General features: G+C 44.9%; 1 pseudogene across 1 annotated transcript in view; it reads right to left on the bottom strand.

The window, feature by feature from the left end:
- Nucleotides 1-1708: 1708 nt before the first annotated feature.
- The window catches only part of LOC149449724 (class I histocompatibility antigen, Gogo-B*0102 alpha chain-like), a 69675-nt pseudogene continuing 51051 nt past the window's right edge, over nt 1709-20332 (bottom strand). The window contains exons 3-6 of the transcript XR_016315374.1: nt 12106-12380; nt 8010-8108; nt 6467-6496; nt 1709-6147 (exon numbers count right to left, since the gene is read on the bottom strand). The product of XR_016315374.1 is annotated as a class I histocompatibility antigen, Gogo-B*0102 alpha chain-like (transcript). The remainder of the gene's footprint in view (nt 6148-6466; nt 6497-8009; nt 8109-12105; nt 12381-20332) is intronic.

Here is a 20332-nt window from a genome sequence, read left to right as displayed (position 1 = left end):
GTGCACTCCCTGATTATCTCACGCCTTGACTACTGCAACTCCCTCCTCACCGGCCTACCCCAGTGCAGGCTCTCCCCGCTTCAGACCATCCTGAACTCAGCAGCTAGACTCATCCACCTCAACAACCGCTCCACCTCTGCCACCCCCCTCTGCCTATCCCTCCACTGGCTCCCTATCGCCCAACGCATCAAATTCAAACTACTCACTCTGACCTACAAAGCCGTTCACAACACTGCCCCTAACTACATAACCAACCTGATTCCCAAGTACCACCCTACCCGTACCCTTCGCTCTTCACAGGACCTCCTTCTATCTTGCTCCCTGGTCTCCTCCTCACACGCACGTCTGCAAGACTTCTCCAGGTCCTCCCCCATCCTCTGGAACTCACTACCCCAATCCATCAGACTGTCACCTTCCCTCCTCACCTTCAGGCGCTCCCTGAAAACCCACCTCTTCAGGGAAGCCTACCCCACCCTCACCTAACTGCTGCTCTCCTTCATTCCTCCTACCACTCCATCCCCCACAGCCACTTCCTTCTGTACCACTACCCCTCCCTCCTAGATTGTAAGCTCGAAAGAATAGGGCCCTCTTACCCCTCGTGTGCTGTTTATAGTTGCTGTAATGTTTCATGTATTGTCCCCCCCAGTATTGTACAGCGCTGAGCAAACCCTTTGGCGCTATATAAACTCGATGTAATGTAATAAGGGGTACAGGGTGTGAATGTCCTAGTATTGTGTATTGTCCTTTGTTCTCGGCCATGTGGCTGTCCATTGTCCTTTGCCATGTGCTGTAGCCCTTCCCATTGATGGGGCAGGCTGATGATGTACTTCCTGTAGCCCTTCCCACTGATGGGGCGGGCTGATGATGTGTTTCCTATTCCTGATTGTGTTTTTCCGCCCTGTGTACATAACTTGTGTTTTGTGTAAAAATAAAGGAGTTGACTTCCTGTTTTAAGAAAAGTCAGGTGCTATTTCCTGAGGGATTTCAAGGGCGTGGTGCGTGGATGGTGTTTGGACAGGGAAGCTGCGGTATAACGGAAAATACAAAAGTGTGGACTGGGGTCCAGTTCCATTACAAGGCCCCCTGATCCCTTTTGTATTCATTTGTATTGTGATTGTATGGTCTACCCTCATGTGGTAAAGCCACAGGATGCAGCACATGCAGAGAGCACACAATGTTTTCAGCTTATTGGATTTCTAACAGAATCAACAACAGGTATAAATGAAAGTGGTAGTAAACTTGACTCCGAAAATGAAAAACTTACCTTAGAATGAAGCCCTCCAGCGGCTGAGCCGCGATGACATCACTCCTGTGCATGGGAGTCTTGGCCCTGGCACAGAGCTGTGAAGGAACGGCACGCGTATGCTGTTCCTTCAGAGCGCATGTACCGAAGACGTCACCAGCTGCAGGGACACGTTTACGAGGGACACGTTTATTCCTTGTACCTACAGGTACGCTTTATTAAAAGGTAGGTACAAGTGACCAGAAGGAGTTTACTTCCACTTTAAATAAACTATTAATAATAAATTATTATACAACATATATTAAAAAACGCATTTAATACTGAAAGGGATTGAAAAAAAAAAAAGTTCATTGTTAGGGTTTATATAGACAAGCATCAGAGACTCAGATTTAAAAAATAGTTTGCAGATATATTTTAACTATTTTAGAAAACAGGACAATCAAAAAACGTCAACAGAGTCACCTCTTAGGGGAGAGCCACATTTATTGATAATTTAAATCTTAGAAAAATAGTTACATCCCAAAATTCTATCATTTATTGCCTTCATGTCCACAAAGTAAATACAGTCTTATTACTAACATGCCATTTGTTCACGCGCCTCATACCTGTATCTGACCATTTCAGGTCTCTGTCTGGTGATTAGGACAATGATTTTCTTTCAAGCGTTAGATAATTTATTCAATGTATAATTGGGGAATTAGACCACCATAATCTGATACATTAGCTTTGGGTGGATTCCAGTTGGATGAATCACCCAACCTCAAATGTGTTTTGGGAGGTTTGGTATGAAGTTTTCTGCACCCCAACTGATGTGAAGTTTAGAGGGAAGATCATTCTTTATTTTTATTTTATGATTCCAACAACATGAAGCTAATGCTAAGCCTCCTGCAGCTGGGAGGCCAGACAGAGCCAATGGAATTTCTGAGAAAAAGCATTTAGGGGATATTCACATTACAGAGAATGTTAATGCAACAACATATTACAGAGCATTACGGCCCACTGCCCTAAGACAGCCCATTCATTCTGAAAGTACTGACAGAGCAGCTTGACTCTACAAACATTGGGCATGCACCTTGCCATGAGCATTGTGATGGGCTGCAGTGCATAGTGCTCTACTGTGCAGAGTGTTGGAGCGTCATTCAAAACAAATGGCACCACAAAGCACTGCGATGCGTGTGCTGCACTACACAATCAGTTGATATTTATGGCTTTTATGTGCAATATACGTAATTAAAAATACCATTTCTCTCTTTTAAGCTACATTAAAATAATTTTAAAAAAAACACACAACATACGGACATTTTCCATTCAGATTCAAGTCATCAATGATCTCTTCTCAGATTCCTCTAGAATAGTCTGAGTGCACTCATTTACAACATGCCTGCTATGGTATTATAACATCAGAGGGTCCATAACATGGGGGGGGGTTTGGAATATAAAGGCTTTTTCAGATATGTGATGAACAGTGTTAGGGGTCTGTGTAGATGGCTTTTGTTCTCTCCAGTATACTATGGGTATGCAAAACCTGCTTGAAGCAGGAAAGGAGGTCGCCTGCAGATCACATGCACCGGTCAGTGAATTCTAGATGATCTCATGTGTCTCAAACTAATGCCATCAACACAAGTCTTTGGCCCGATGGCACAGGCCCTAAGGCAGACACAGCTCAGTGCTCTGCATTTTCTGACAAGCTTCATTCATCTCCATGTCTGGAGGTCTCATATACATACAATGAAAAGATCTGTTAATTCTGTATATTGGTCAGCAATGGACTCTGAATTAATGGAAAGGAAATGCCAATGTTGTCTGACCTTTGCTGTGTGTAGATGACACCACCATTCATTGCAAAGATGGCTGAAGCCTCTCAGAAACATTCTGACATACATGTTCAGGGCAGCGGGAGAGATGTGTCTATCTGACATAACGTGTCATCATCCATCTGAAGATGCCTAGCAATGAATTCCAGAATACGACAGTGGTGTCCATGATGGAATGAGATGGTAAATGTAGGTATGGTATAATGTCTTTTTTTACAAATCATAAACAAATCAAACTATAAACTATCAATTACAAGTATAATAAAACCAACAAAATTGAAAACCTTCACCTTATTGCAAATATGTAAAAGTTATTAAAAAATGCAATGCTAAAAAGCAGAATTATGTTGTATAATATGATAATTGCTATATAAATCCTATTCCTACAGAAAACCTGTCATAGAATATGGCACACTGTGTTTATTATCTCATTAGCAATGTATCAGGATATCAATGCTCTTCTGACTAATGTACAGAGAATCTGTCCCCCAAAATCAAAGGAAAGGCTGCTCCCTATACATGGCTGGTAATAAACGGAACCCGTGAGGATGGAAATATGAGAGCCACCACTGTGAATCAGTTTTTAGGAGTGCAAGTTCTGGGGCTGTCATCTTGGTCCTTGAATTACTATCATCCTGGTCCTTGAATCCACTACACAGGATTCCCTGACCTGAAACGAGCACACAGAAGGGAGTTCTGACAGCATGCCTGTTCCAGATCACTGACTCATGATGTACTTTGTCTTTGGCCCGATGGCACAGGCCCTAAGGCAGACACAGCTCAGTGCTCTGCATTTTCTGACAAGCTTCATTCATCTCCATGTCTGGAGGTCTCATATACATACAATGAAAAGATCTGTTAATTCTGTATATTGGTCAGCAATGGACTCTGAATTAATGGAAAGGAAATGCCAATGTTGTCTGACCTTTGCTGTGTGTAGATGACACCACCATTCATTGCAAAGATGGCTGAAGCCTCTCAGAAACATTCTGACATACATGTTCAGGGCAGCGGGAGAGATGTGTCTATCTGACATAACGTGTCATCATCCATCTGAAGATGCCTAGCAATGAATTCCAGAATACGACAGTGGTGTCCATGATGGAATGAGATGGTAAATGTAGGTATGGTATAATGTCTTTTTTTACAAATCATAAACAAATCAAACTATAAACTATCAATTACAAGTATAATAAAACCAACAAAATTGAAAACCTTCACCTTATTGCAAATATGTAAAAGTTATTAAAAAATGCAATGCTAAAAAGCAGAATTATGTTGTATAATATGATAATTGCTATATAAATCCTATTCCTACAGAAAACCTGTCATAGAATATGGCACACTGTGTTTATTATCTCATTAGCAATGTATCAGGATATCAATGCTCTTCTGACTAATGTACAGAGAATCTGTCCCCCAAAATCAAAGGAAAGGCTGCTCCCTATACATGGCTGGTAATAAACGGAACCCGTGAGGATGGAAATATGAGAGCCACCACTGTGAATCAGTTTTTAGGAGTGCAAGTTCTGGGGCTGTCATCTTGGTCCTTGAATTACTATCATCCTGGTCCTTGAATCCACTACACAGGATTCCCTGACCTGAAACGAGCACACAGAAGGGAGTTCTGACAGCATGCCTGTTCCAGATCACTGACTCATGATGTACCCAAGTCAAAAAGCAGGTCAGCAATGGCATCTCCCATGAATCTATCCTCATGGGTTTACTGTACAGTACATACATGTACAGGGGTCCAATGTGTGCTCCCCATCATCACTCAGATAATATATAGCAGTGGAGTACGGAATAAGATGATGGTACTATCAGGGATGTTGAATTTCTATAGCCGATGCCCGGGACATGCATTTTCGGGCTCTGGGCAAGTAGTATTTTTTTTCACACTTAGCTCTACTGCAGGCAAGCAGCAGGGTTTAGAGCCACCCTCATGTTGCCTTCTGCGGGCCGTCCCCATCGACTAGCCGGCACTTCCGCCAGCTGATCATAGAGGAGGCAGTGGCAGAACCCATTGCGGAGCATGCCAGGGAAAGATCAGTACCTTCTCCCCCAGCAGAGATCAGGCGGCTCCCCAGTGTCACACTTATCCCTGACCCCCGAGGTGGAGCCTGCTACAAGGCTCGCAGTGATTGGGTGGGACTTGAGGGGGTGTGGCAGGACTCAGAGGTGATCACACCTTTCCACAAATGTGCTGTTGTGAAAGAAGGCTGCAGGACTGGTATGTGTGCTGTGTAGCTGCTGAGTGGAGAGACCAAGTGGAGGAACTACCAGGGTCTCAAAGGTCACACTTGTGACCTGGCTTTGGTGTTCCGCCACCATGGGAGGGCCACAAGATGACAGGAAAGGGGCCCGCTGAGGGACCATAATAAAGGGCCTTAGGATGTGGGAATGGACATTAAAAAAATGCAACCCCCACTAATCTATTCTCTAGGGCCTCTGCTTTAAAAATATATAATGTTTGGGGATTTTAAGACATCGTCTAGCAAAGAATAAAAACCATTAAACGTTTTCTTGCCATTAAGCCCCTTTCGTTTTTAAAAGCACCTCTGCTTAATAACAGCAACCCTTCATAATTTCCATCCTGGAAAAAAAAAAAATAAAAAAAATGTTTATCGTGACAAGTAGACTGGGACCCCGATTTAGTCCTTGGACAAGTAGTATTTAAAAAAAATTTCCACACCCCTGTACTTACACAGCCCTGATCCAATCAGTTAAATCTATTAATGAGTATTTATGATACCACAGTCCTTTATAGGGGTCACATGGTCAGCCATGATGATTTGATCAATATTGGAAAATCCTTCTCTCAATCTTCATACAATCGGTGTACCACCATGATTTTACATTCAAATTTATGCCATTCACAAAACAATGGATTAGAATACATGACAGGTTCTCTTTAAATTATATAGCATCTGATGTATTGATAAAAGCAGACAGAAGCAAGTAAAATAGGCCAAATCTGAATGAAGAACAGTTGTATCTCCTCTTCCCCCTGTGATGTCCTCACTTAATGCTCCATCGTGCACTCTCAGGCTTTCGGGTTGTTGGAGGAGTCAGAATTGGTATCTGAAGCTGTAAAAGAAAGTGTAGAAATGCATTGTGTATGAGGACCACGGTGAATGAGGAGTAACATGCAATGATTCCACTATATAAAGTACAGAGAGAACATCCTCCTGACACTCTGCTTTCCAGTATACAGAGGAATCTGTACAGACAGCCAATAATTGGGAGCTCCTCAGTTACTTCTATTTGTATCATATAATGTCGGCTCTGATAATAACGTTCCTTGTGTCATAGGAGAGGATGATCTGCAGGACGTCTCATCTCCTCACATCTCCTACACACACCGCACACTACAATCACACAGGAACAGGACATGATGGATACTTACTATTGGTGGTCTTGTAGCCTCGTCCCTTCTCTGCAATGTATAAAATTGTGTTAGAGGCAGGAAAATACAACAAACATTATCTCACAATCTGTCATAGAAAATATCCAAACTTTCACAATGTTGTGTCTGGGGGTCACATACATGGGACATGAACCATCAGAAAAGGCCTACACACGCTAAACAGGGACGGCTATGCAAAAAAACAATAGTAGAATTTTTTTTTTTTTTAACTCATTGATGAACTGATTGCAAATTTTGTAAATGACACTATGGGGGAGATTTACTAAAACTGGAGATCTGGTGAAGCTCTGCATATAAACCAATCAGCGTCCAGGTTTTATTGTCAAAGCTTAATTGAACAAGCTGAAATTAGAGGCTGATTGGCTCCCATTCAGAGCTGCACCAGTTTCTGAGTGCTCCAGTTTTAGTACATCTCCCCCTATTGGTGCTCATAAGACATTAAAAGGACTCGGTCATAAGAGAATAATGGAGGCTGCCATTGCTGAAATCATCTTTTGCAAATGCTCCTTTGTTGTCATGCTGATGCTTTGGCCTCAATGTTGTTTGAGCTGCTGAACCAAAACAGGTATTGAGTTATGGAATCTGATGCTTTTCTGACCTTTATTTACAGCATGCTTGTTCCAGGTCTGTGATGCAAAAGTACTAAAAACCCAACTTCCCCCTGGATGACCCCCCCACCCCTTGAGGCCCCCCTGTATTTCATACTTTACTTTATACTTACCTTTTTCATAAGGGGTTCAGGCTGGTCACATGACATGCAGGATCCTCTTCCTCTTTGAATCTTTAACAGGACATGATGACGTCAGAGCATCTCCCTGCACCAACAAACTGGGAGTACAGACCACCATAGTGATGCCCCCTCAAAAGCAGGTCCATGACACCCCGCATTCACAGCATGTTCTCAGTCTCCCTGGATGAATGACTGTAGGTGTAATTATACCTGGAACACTGAGGGCCTCTTCTGGCAGAGAAGAAGTATTGTGGGGGACAGTACTGAGGAGGGAGTAAGTACTGAACCCAGAATTGTTTTTTGAACCCCTTCCATACTTCTCACTTTAAGGAATCAACTTCTTTTGAAGTCAAATCCTAAATAAATTGTAAAGTGCCACACCCCTGTATTGTACATTTCTAGTAGTGTATTAGGAAATATGGGTTTTTGAGGCGCAACTATTAAAAAAAAAATACTTTATTTATTTATTGCATCAATACTAAACGGGCATCTCCTGAAGGAGTGGAGGATTGCATGAAACGCATTGGGATACAAAAGACCCTGATATCTGTACATTTTATAACCTGTTTTGGTGAAAGCGATGAATGAGATTACATTATGGAGTGATTTTATGAAATATTGTATGTTATATTAGCAGATTTTATATTTAATTGAATAAATAAAGTATATTTTTAATAGTTGTGCCTCAAGATCCCATCTTTCACAATACACTACTAGAAATGATATTGCAGTCCATTCCTTTATACGGTGACAGAAAGTAACATCTGAGAAGAAGATTAAACTGTCACTTACTTTTGTACAAATAGATTCCAACACCGAGAGCGACTGCGATCACAACAACACCACAGGCAATGCCAATAATCACAGCAAGTGGGAGGCCATTGTCAGGTTCTGAAAGAGAGAGACACATGAGATGGAGGGAACAGTGAGAATCTTACAAGTGAGAAGTTCAGGTAAAGATCTTTTATAATAGGAGACATTTCATAGTTGGACCTCATGCACATGGATGGGGAGAGGCGGAATATATGCCCAGTGTAGAATTCTGTGTGTTTTCTCACACCTGGGGGGCCGCAGGTTCCATGTACAGCCTGCTATAAATTGAATGGCTGTATGTGGCTGTATTCTTGTAAATGCTTCTGTGCATTCCTGCATGTACATATGACATGATCACCGTACACCAAATCTCGTGTCCCCTCACCCATTACATGCACACGTGTGGGGGGTAAATGCCGATGCTCAGAAGCTCTCGTGGTTACAAGTGTAAGGCTGCATACAGCCAACCACTAGAATGGCGGGCTGTACATAAAACCTGAGGCTTCCAGAGCAAGAGGATGTCACCAGCACCCCATGGATCCCCAGAATGGGTCCAACGCTTTATTCAGCAATCACATCATTACAGTAGAAGCCTCTCAGGACCTCTTCATCAGGAATGTGACCGGAGGCCTCCAGGGTGCGGGAAAAGTCCCGGAATGTTACGCTGGGATTGTCTTTATCTGTCCAACTGAAATCAGCCGACAAATTGTGTGCAAAGGTGAGTGCAGTTACATCATCTGACAGTAAGGCCTTGTCTACACTTGTGGTTGGAGTTTGCGGTTTGGCAGCGTTTTTATCACCCTACAACTGCTCCCACTAAAGCTGCCATAGCAGTGAGTGGGGTGTTCATGCCACAGCCATGATCCTTTGCCTTGTGATGTAGAAAAATATGATCCCCACTTGGGACCATGTGCAGGGCTTTAGAGGTAAAAACACGCTAAAAAGGAGCAGCATAATGCTTCCTCACCCCCTGTCAAATGCCCTTTGAAGAGTGATCCACTGCAGATCGCTCCTCAGAGGGCACGGAAGGTGTAAACAAGCCCTAAACCAGTTACCACCCCAAATCTTATTTATCAGCCACGTTGCTCATGTAAAACATGTATCATCTGTTTCCAGGTATCAATCCCCGGCTGTTGTCATTGGCCAGGCTGCGATGATGTCATTGGCCAGGCTGCGATGATGTCACTCCCACGTATGTGCAGGAGGTCAGTGATCTCCATACTGCTGAAATGACACCCTGAGCTGTGCGTACGCAGCCCAATGTACAGCGCAGACAGACAGGTAAGCAGCCTAATGCAGGAGACACAGTGGGGTTGACTTACTGAAGGCAAACAGACTGTTCACTTTACAAGTGTGATTGGACTCTACGAGGACATTTACTTCCAGCAGAACTGCACTGTATCTGAGCTCCACAAACCAAACGCACCATTTACTTCATTTTTAATATGTAAAGCAAACCCCCCCATCCACCCATCCATGTCTCCATGATATATGTCGCTGATAAATCACTTACAAAAACACTCCCCTAGCATTTCTGGCCGTGGCCAATTTGAGTAAGGGCAGATGATTCATGTAGCATTTATTTTCTGGAATCCATCTGCTCTTAGCTCAGGCATACAAGCAGGAGGGTGTGCTTGGCTGAGAAAACCCCTCCTTCCCTCCTGAATACTCCTGGGATGTATCACATAATTTGCCTAGGCATGGAAACTAGGAAGTAACTAAAGAAATGGAAAAAACTGTTTAAAACAAGTAAATCTGATCTACTTTCCTACCTAGTTACTAATGATAGCGGCAGAAGGATTAATAATAGTCCATGTGGATTGAGAGAGTGAAGTTCCACCTTAAGAGCTATAAACGAATATCCAATCACATGCAAGAAAAATAAAAAAAAAAACAGCATTTTTGCTTGCACATGATTGGACGACGGAAGTCATTTCATTTATGGAGCTCTGGAGCAAATTCCCTTGCAAAGTGCAACTGAAAGTAAACTGTCTATTTGGCTTTAGTAAATCAGCCCCAGTATGTCTCTTCTGCATTAAACATCCTGCCTGCGTGCAATTATTTTTCCCACACTAAAGTTACACTTAAACTCCTTTCTCCTCTCGGTGGCCGGGGGGGGGGGGGGGGGGGCGGGGGATACTGGCTGCACTTCTCCTGTACACAGGACTGTAGCCTCACCTTGCCTTAATCACAGGGATTGGTCCGTGACTCTCTCATGTTCTTAGGTAACATAACATTTCAAAATGTAGATAAAATAAACTGCATTTTTGCTTGTAGATGATTGGATGATGGACGTCAGCTGAGCTTCCCCTCATTTACTAAGCTCTGGAGCAACTGCTCCTGCAAAGTGCACAGTCTATTTGCCTTTAGTAAATCAAACCCAACTGTCTATCAGTGTAATCAGCACTTTTCAAAACTGAGTACATGGTCAAAGAATCCTATATATTGTATACCAGAGGCGTAGCTATGGGGGTGTGGACCGCACCTAGGTGACACCCGCCAGAGGGGTGACACCAGGATGGTCAGCAATCTGTAAAAAGTATGTCAGTTCCAAAGCCGACTGGGCTGGAAAATTTTTGTCAGGCCTGGTGCATGCTCAGTGAGGTCATGTTCTAAACGAACGGCCACAGCATAGCATGACAGTATCCCGGCACTTGGGTGATGTCTGCTGTCAGTAGAGGGGCCGACATCCCACAGAACAGAGCTGGCTCAGCTGGAGTCTCTGCTAACTCACCTCCACGAATCTCTCTACTCTGCACCGGACCCTTCACAGCAAGGAGCAGCCAGAACCAGCGATGTCCCCATCACACAGTGAGTGTTGTTCTGGAGGGGGACCCCAGCCTCTGCCCTCTCCATAGAGAGGAGTGCCGGGACACATTACATTGTCAGGGGGAGGGGATCGGGGAACAAGTGCACATCTGAAGAGCCGCCTCATGGATGGATGAGCCTAGGCAACCAGAACTGTGTACAGTGTGCTTCCATGTCAGTCACTTTCTCTACCTCCCCCTTCCCTAACCTGCCCCCCTGGAATGCTCTGTGCCTGTGCTGAAAGAACTATAGCCATCTGTCAGGGGAGGTAAGGGGACCAGGAACCCGTCTTCAGGAGGGGGAGGGCGGTTGTACATGTCTACTGCCTGTGTGTGTGCTACACTGAGACAACACATGCTGAGGGACCGCTCACCCACTGTATACACAGAATACCTGATAGAGAGACAGTCCCTCTCCTTCACCCACTACAGTGTATGGAATCACCCATGTCCCTGATTAATGAGAAGAATGGACCCCTTCCCTGCACCATCCATGACTGCTGGAGACTCCAATGCCATTCTGAGCACAGCTATGGCCACAATCTCCTGCACCAAGTCTGCAGTCTCTGACCGTCTCCTGTAGTAGCTTTTGCAGTCTCTGACCGTCTCCTGTAGTAGCTTTTGCAGTCCTCTGACCGTCTCTTGTAGTACGCCTGCAGTCCTCTGACCGTCTCTTGTAGTACGTCTGCAGTCTCTGACCGTCTCCTGTAATAGGTCTGCAGTCCCTGACCGTCTCCTGTAGTACGTTTGCAGTCTCTGACCGTCTCCTGCAGTACCGTCTGCAGTCCCTGACCGTCTCCTGTAGTACGTCTGCAGTCCCTGACCGTCTCCTGTAGTACGTCTGCAGTCTCTGACCGTCTCCTGTAGTACGTCTGCAGTCTCTGACCGTCTCCTGTAGTACGTCTGCAGTCTCTGACCGTCCCCTGTAGTACGTCTGCAGTCTCTGACCGTATCCTGTAGTCTGACCATCTCTTGTATCATGTCCACAGGAGGGGGGGGATAGAATAACACCATGCTGTACTGCACCAGGTGACACCAACCCTAGTGACACCACTGTGTATAACAGTTCTAGTGATGCCCAGTACAGAGCACATATATCAGGAGTCAGGAATAAATACACATTACATGGATATTTTAATATTTTTAAAAGGACCTATTACAAAAAAAAAAAAAAAAAAAAAAAAAAACATTTTAACATCTTTACAATCAAAAGGCAGACTTCATGTGCATTCATGATTAGCTTTTTAATTAAAATATCTTCTACTCACCGTATTTCTTAGTAAGGTCAACCTCCAGGCTGCTGTGGTCCACATGACAGGAGTAAGTCTCTGCATCCTTGGTTGCACTTCCACACTGACTCTGATCTGATAGGTGCCATCAGGATGGGGGAGAATTGGAGTCATTTCATCTGAAGGAATATGGTCCTCCCCATTCCTCATCCACTTCACATCCACAGTCGGGGGTGAAACCCGTACACCAGGCAATGAAGTCTGGTCACATCATCCGACTGACGGCGGCCCCACCACCTTCATCTCTGGACGCACTGAGATGGAAAAACAGAGAGAATACATAAAGTCACTGATTGTAAACAGATATAAGAGGATCATACACATACAGAGGCAGAAAATGTGACATTATTTGTCAGAATCTTGGTGAACAATGACTTGTGAATGATTGATTGTGCAATCTGGCAGATCAATGTTACTCCAAAGATCTTATTCTGGAAGCTGGACTCCAGTAAAGTATACACAGGTGAAGATCATATCCAGGGAAATGTTTTACCTGCTTAACAATTTGTCTCTCTCCAATCCAGTCCTGAGATTACACAACCCCCCCCCCCCCCCCCCCTCTGGCAGATAAGGGACCAGATACTTTTCTGCTTTAGGTAAGTAACACTTCGAGGTCTCATTCCCACCCCCAACCTGAGACTGGAAAGTGAAAGGATGAGAGCCAACTGATGAGCTTCATCTCTATCACAATATCATGTTAAAAGGATCAGTTCACCTTACCTAACATGTTACAATCTGACCGCCCCCCCCCCCCCCCCCATCCCTGCTGTGACAGCTAGTGGGAGATCTTCTCCCCACTTTTTGCCTGAAAAAAAATAATGTGCATTTACTATCTGAGCTCTGCATCAAACGGCTGATGCCAAGTTAAACTAAGGTACTTGCACTGCTTATGTTTAAAAAATACATTTTATGTTGTAATTATTATATTATTATTAGAGCCAACAGTTTGCGCAGCGCTGTAATTATGAATACAGACCGGCACTGATCCATTTCTAGCATTCAGCTTTAGGAAATACATATGCCTTTCCCACACAGGATAAAGCAACAGGTTCACCTGAAGCCCAACTCCAGACAACTACAACATGATCCTGTGCAGAGGAGCTGTGCCAGCACTACAAGGGTTAGTCCATCATTTAGGTCTAGAGGAACAATAACAGAAGATTTACTTACCCGATCCTCAATTCCTCCCGGCTGCTAAACGGCTCCATGCAGCATCTTCTCTCCCACACGTTAGGGGTCTCAGGTCCTGAAGTCATCCAGACAAAGAAGGGTCCATAGCCTTGGATGTCACAACGCCGACGTAGAGTCCACCGCCAGAGGGGGGGGCATCATCTTCCAGGGCAACAGAGGATCAGGTTAGGTACACTCGATGGTGTACCTAAATCCACTATTAATCAGCTTCAATATGTACAAAATTGTGCAGCCAGAATCCTGACTAGATCTGGTACAAGTGACCATATCACCCCTATCCTGGAGTCCTTGTACTGGTTACCTGTCAGGTTTCACATTGACTTTAAGATCCTCTTGCTCACCTATAAGGCTCTTCATGTCTTGGCACCCCATTATCTGTCTTTTATCAACTTACTCCCCCCACCCTGTAAATTCTGGTCTTCTGTGTATCCCCCCTACTCACCTACACTGGATGGGAGACAGAGCCTCCTCCTGATATGCTCCAAAACTCTGGAATTCACTTCCAAGGAACATCAGAGAGTCGTCTTCTCTAACAAATCTAAAACCTTTTTTCTTTAGACAATCTTTCCCTCAATGGTCCCTTTTTTCCTTTGTTTTATCCTGTGTATTTCTTGTGTTTTCTGTGTAAAGCGCTTTGGGAAGAAACCTTTAAAAGTCGCTACATAAAATAAAGTTTATTATTATTATAAAAGTAAAATGGTTTCTCCTCCCCAAACAAAACCAGCAAGTCACCCTAGCAGTAGACGCAGCCACACTGCAGGAGATCACATCAAATATTCCTGGAGTCGGGTTTTACCTTCCGCACCCCTCAGCCGCCCCAACCTTCTCCCCGGGGAGCAGTAGATGTTGGTTGGTAAAATCCAATCCACCTGATTGTTCTCCATGAAGGAAACGGCTCACCCAGGGAAGTCCAACCTGATTACAAGGTGTCCATAGACATTAATCTCTTCAATCAGCCAAATCTGTCTGCACTGGGTGCCGATTACTTTATGTTGATGAACATCTTATACAAATCAGCAGAGAGAGAAATATTGAGGCTGTTATTGCTGAACTCACATAAAAATGCATGTTCCCTGGCTGTCATGCTGCTCATATGTTCTAATATGTCCTGAGTTGTTGGCCCAGAACAAGTATGTAGATCAGTTCTATGTTCATTCTTGCTTCACTTGCTGCATGCTTCTTCTGAGCCAACGAATCGGAAAGTATTACATAAAAAAAACATTTTTGGATAGAGGTCAGCAATGTCAGCCATAATAATTCTCTTTCTATAGGTTTTGAGGTTGGCCATACATGGTAGGATGAGATTGTACAGACTTCTCCTTTAGAGGTCATTAACCAGACATGAACACTAAATACTTACCGCATGTGGGACCATTTCCCCTTTGTACCCCATAGAGAGCCCAATGCAGCCCCATCTCTGTGGAATCATGATTGCCGGGTGGGATTGTAGCACTGCTCCCCAGAAATCACCTGTATTATACATCAACCCCTATCCATGTATATAGAGGGTAAAGGCAAATGTAACATGTAGTGCAGATCCGGGACTGGTCTGGCTGTTTGGTCCCGGGTTCCATTCCCTGATAGGCACCCAGCAGCCAGGCACACGGTATTTCACAGTCACTCCAGACAATGACCCGGCCATGAATGTCTTGTTTGTGGTTTTATTTTATGGTATGAACTGTGATAGGGTGAGGGTGAGCCTAGGGATACTCCAATCAACTTCAGAGCTTGCAGCAGAGGACACGGATGCTGAACTAGTACTTCAGGGTGAAGCGCCCCCTTTAAAGTGAAGGTAAACTGGTCCTAAACAGGGACTCCTCAACAGATGGCAGAGTCCTGAGTGTACTGCAGAGGAAAGAAACTCCCAAATGAGGCCAAAGAAAGTCTGTAAGTCCAGAAGCCCGGAACTCACTGGGATGGATTTACTAAATGTACATATACTGCACACTGCAAGTTCAGGTGTTCCAGAGCTTAGTAAATGGGGGGGGGGGGGGGCTTCACTTTGCAGAGAACACCCAATCACATGCAAGGAAAATAGAACAAAATGCAGTTTTGCTTGCACATGATTGGATGATAGAAATCAGCAGAGCTTCCCCTCAGATCTAGAGAAACTGCACTTTCAGTGCACAGTATATGTGTCCTTAGCAACACCCCCCCCCCCCCGACCCCCCATGTCCTGAATACTGTGTAGCCACCTGCAGTTTCTAAACTCTGCAAATTTTCAGGTGAACAGGCCAGAGGTCCCCCAACCAAACAGAAGCCGGGACCCCAAAAGGATTCTTACAGCTGCAGATAGATCTCCCAGGGATGCCACAGCCCTCAGGTTGAGTCTTCCTCCCCCAGGAACAAGACAGCTCTGCTCTGGGCTCCAGCCTATTTATACCCCTCGCAGCCCCCTGCTGGTCATTGACCATCCTGACCAGGGATTGGTCAGAGAGGAATTAATATGCAGGACAGGAACTGTGTTCTTCCACCCTCTATGTCTCATAACACCCTGGGATACAGGGGAAGTAACCAAGCCTTCACCAAAACCCAGAACAGACTTCACCAAACAATTGTTGCTCTTCCTGACTACAGGGAGGCCAAAAATACATTTACACAGCAGTAGCCTACTGGGGGGCTACAAACATATAGTCCCAATTTTTCATATGTCAGGTGTTAAGGGTTCATGTACACTGCAGCTGATAAACTCACGTTCAGGAGCTTTTCTGCGTTTTTTTCAGCAGCCCCTGAACCCTCCCTAATGTGTTCCTATGTGTCCATGTACACTATGTCGTTTACAGGCAGTTGAGTTTACAGTCGTTTTTTTGAACACAGCAAACTTGTGTTCAGGAGTAGATTTTATCAGCATATCAAACGCGTGTAAACGCGTCTAACCGCATTTATAAGTGGTTTTTGACTGGTCCATGTCCAGACCACAATTCACTAAGCAGTATCTTACCACATCTGAGTATGGGGTAGGATACCGTATAGCATCTTTTTTAACCGCTTCCCGCCCGCCATTAAGTAATATGATGGATGCAAGGCGGTTCTCTTGCTCTGGGAGGACGTCATATGACATCCTCCCATTCTAACAGCGCATGCACGGCTCCAGGAGCGCGCTGCGATCGGCGGTGCGCTGTGTCCCTCAGACACAGCGGATCACCGATCCATGGAAAAGAGCCGAAGAGGTCGGCTCGGTCATGTGATCAGCTGTGTCCAATCACAGCTGATCACATGTAAACAGGGAAATGACGGTTATGGGCATTTCTCTCCTCACGAGCTGTCACGCTAACAGCTCGAGAGGAGAGGAGAGCCGGTAATTGGCATTACTCAGAGGGGACATGTGCCCTGATCATTAAAGCACTGATGATCAGTGTGCCCTGATGATCAGTGTAGCCCCAGCAGTGCCACATGTCAGTGTCCATCAGTTCCAGCTGTCAATGCTCATCAGTGCCACGTGCCAGTGCCCATCAGTGCCACATCAATGTCACATATCAGTGCCTACCAGCGCACATCAATGCCACATATCAGTGCCCATCTGAGCTGCCTTTCAGTGTCACCCATCAGTGCCAGTTAGTGCCACTTATCAATGCCAATTAGTGCCGCCTATCAGTGCCAGTCAATGCCGCCTATCAGTGCCAGTCAATGCTGCCTATCAGTGCCAGTCAGTGACACCTAACAGTGCCAGTCAGTGACACCTAACAGTGCCAGTCAGTGACACCTAACAGTGCCATATATCAGTGCTGCCTGTCAGTGCCCATCAGTGATGCCTGTCAATGCCCATCAGTGCAGCCCATCAGTGTCCATCACTGCAGCCTTATTAGCGCACATCAGCGAAGGAGAAAAATCACGTATTTACAAAAATAACAAAAACTAAGAAAAAACTTTTTTTTTTTTTTTTTCAAAATTTTCTGTGGTTTTTGGTTTGTTTAAGAAAAAATAAAAACCCTGAGGTGATTAAATACCACCAAAATAAAGCTCTATCACAAAACAATGATAGAAATTTCATATGGGTACAGTGTTGCATGACTGCGCAATTGTCAAAGTGCAACAGCACTGAAAGCTGGAAATTGGCCTGGGCAGGAAGGGGGTATAAGTGCCCAGTAGGCTAGTGGTTAAAAAACCTATTTGAATCCACTAAAAAAGGCTACTAAAATACCACATGATTTTATCAAGTCATGCGGAATTTTAATAGTGAAAAGCGTGCATCCTGTTTCAGCTGTCAGCGGGATTCCACTGACAGCTGAATATAAAGAATTGCTGCTCTCCTCCTGGGTAAATGCATCTTTCTCCTACCTCCACTCTTAACCCAAAAACGCATTGACTCCTGCTGCTCTCCTCCTGGGTAATTGCATCTTTCTCCTACCTCCACGCAATTATAAAATAATTTAAAAAACAGCGTGGGGTTCCCCATACCGAACCATACCAGGCCACTTGTCTCAACATGGGGGGGGGGGGTGCTTTGGAGCAGGGGGAGCCCCGTGTTGATGGGGACATGGGACTCTTCCCCACAACCCTGGACAGTGGTTGTAGGGGTCTGCGAGCGGGGGGGCTTATCGGAATTTGGAAACCCCCTTTAGCAAAGGGGTCCCCAGATCACGCCCCCCACGTGAATGAGTATGGGGTACATGGTACCGCTACCCATTCACAAAAAAAATGGGGGACGTTAATTTATTAAAGGACTTGTCAAAGAATGACTCCTGTCTTTTTCACACTACAGCATGTACCCCATACTCAGTCACATGGGGGGGGGGGGGGGGGAGGCGGGATTTGGGGGCAAGAAGCCCTTGTCCCCATCATGGGGACAAGGTGCTTTGGGGGGGGGGGGAGCTCCCCCTACCCCAAAGCGCCCCCCATGTTGAGGGCATGTGGCCTGGTATGGTTTAGGAGGGCCTCCCCCCCCTTTCCTGACCTTCATGCTTGGATAAGGGTCTGGTATGGATTCTGGGGGGAACTCCATGCCATTTTTTTTTTTAACTTTGGCGTGGGGTGTTCCCTCAAGATCGATACCGGACCCGAAGGGCTTGGTATGGATGGGAGGGGGGGACCCCATGCCGTTTTGTATTTTTTAATTGCTAGCATTTCTCTCTTTTACATTCAGCTGTCAGTGGGAATCCCGCAGACAGCTGAAACATTAATGCATGGTTTTCACTAATAAAATACCGCATGACTTGATAAAATAACCCTTGCTGTATTTTAGTAACCTTTTTTAGTGAATTTACCATTTTTCAGCGCATTCAGGTAGGTCTCCTGAGGTTATCTTTTAAGAAGCTTCTAAACGCAAATGTGCATAAACGCGGCTAAACACGTTATGCAAACGCAGCTAAACTAATGTTTTTTAACCTACGTTTTCCAGCAGTCAGTTTCCATCATTCAGAAGAGTTTTCCAAACGCCCCGTGTACATGAGCCCTTATGAAAATAACAACAGGTGCACTAGATGGGCAACAATGAGATGACCCCCAAAACAGGAATGGTTTTACAGGTGGAGGCTACTGACATTTTTTCCCTACTCATCTTTTCTGACTTTTTCACTAGTTTTGCATTTGGCTGGGGTCAGTGTCACTACTGGTAGCATGAGGTGATACATGGACCCTACAGAAGTTGCACAGGCAGTCCAACTCCTCCAGGATGGCACATCAATATGTTCCATTGCCAGGTTTGCTGTGTCTCCCAGCACAGTCTCAAGAGCATGGAGGAGATTCCAGGAGACAGAATGCTACTCTAGGAGAGCTGGACAGGGCCGTAGAAGGTCCTTAACCCATCAGCAGGACCAGTATCTGCTTCTTTGTGCAAGGAGGAACAGGATGAGCACTGCCAGAGCCCTACAAAATGGCCTCCAGCAGGCCACTGGTGTGAATGTCTCTGACCAATCAGAAACAGACTTCATGAGGGTGACCTGAGGGCCCGACATCCTCTAGTGGGCCCTGTGCTCACTGCTTGGCACCATAGAGCTCAATTGGCATTTGCCATTGAACACCAGAATTGGCAGGTCCACCACTGGCGCCCTGTTCTTTTCACAGATGAGAGCAGGTTCACCCTGAGCACATGTGACAGACATGAAAGGGTCTGGAGAAGCCGTGAAGAATGTTATGCTGCCTGTAACATGGTTCAGCAAAACCGTTTTGGTGGTGGGTCAGTGATGGTCTGGGGAGGCATATCCATGGAGAGATGCACAGACCTCTACAGGCTAGACCAGGGGTGGGCAAACTTTTTGACTTGAGGGCCGCAATGGGTTCATATATTGGACCCGGGGGCCGGACCAAGAGTAGATGAATGATGTGTATGTGTCATCCATAGTAAGTATAGTAATATTCCCCCATAGTAAGCATAGTAATTCATCCCCCATATAGTAATTCATCCCCCATATAGTAATTCGTCCCCCATATAGCAATTCATCCCCCATATAGTAATTCATCCCCCACATAGTAATTCATCCCCCATAGTAATTCATCCCCCACATAGTAATTCATCCCCCATATTAATTCATCCCCCATATAGTAATTCATCCCCCATATTAATTCATCCCCCATATAGTAATTCATCCCCCATAGTAATTCATCCCCCATATAGTAAGTCCCCCATATAGTAAGTCCCCCATATAGTAATTCATCCCCCATATAGTAAGTCCCCCATATAGTAAGTCCCCCATATAGTAATTCATTCCCCATATAGTAATTCATTCCCCATATAGTAAGTCCCCCATATAGTAAGTCCCCATATAGTAATTCATCCCCCATATAGTAATTCATCCCCCATATAGTAAGTCCCCCATATAGTAATTCATCCCCCATATAGTAAGTCCTCCATATAGTAATTCATTCCCCATATAGTAAGTCCTCCATATAGTAATTCATTCCCCATATAGTAATTCATCCCCCATATAGTAAGTCCCCCATATAGTAAGTCCCCCATATAGTAATTCATCCCCCATATAGTAAGTCCCCCATATAGTAATTCATTCCCCATATAGTAAGTCCTCCATATAGTAATTCATTCCCCATATAGTAAGTCCTCCATATAGTAATTCATTCC

Source organism: Staurois parvus, unplaced genomic scaffold (assembly GCF_062004578.1).
Source record: "Staurois parvus isolate SC_StPar_1 unplaced genomic scaffold, SC_StPar_1.0 ptg000606l, whole genome shotgun sequence".
NCBI classification, from domain to species: Eukaryota; Metazoa; Chordata; class Amphibia; order Anura; family Ranidae; genus Staurois; species Staurois parvus.
Note: the sequence above shows the minus strand (reverse complement) of the source record. Positions and strands in the feature narration are given on the sequence as shown.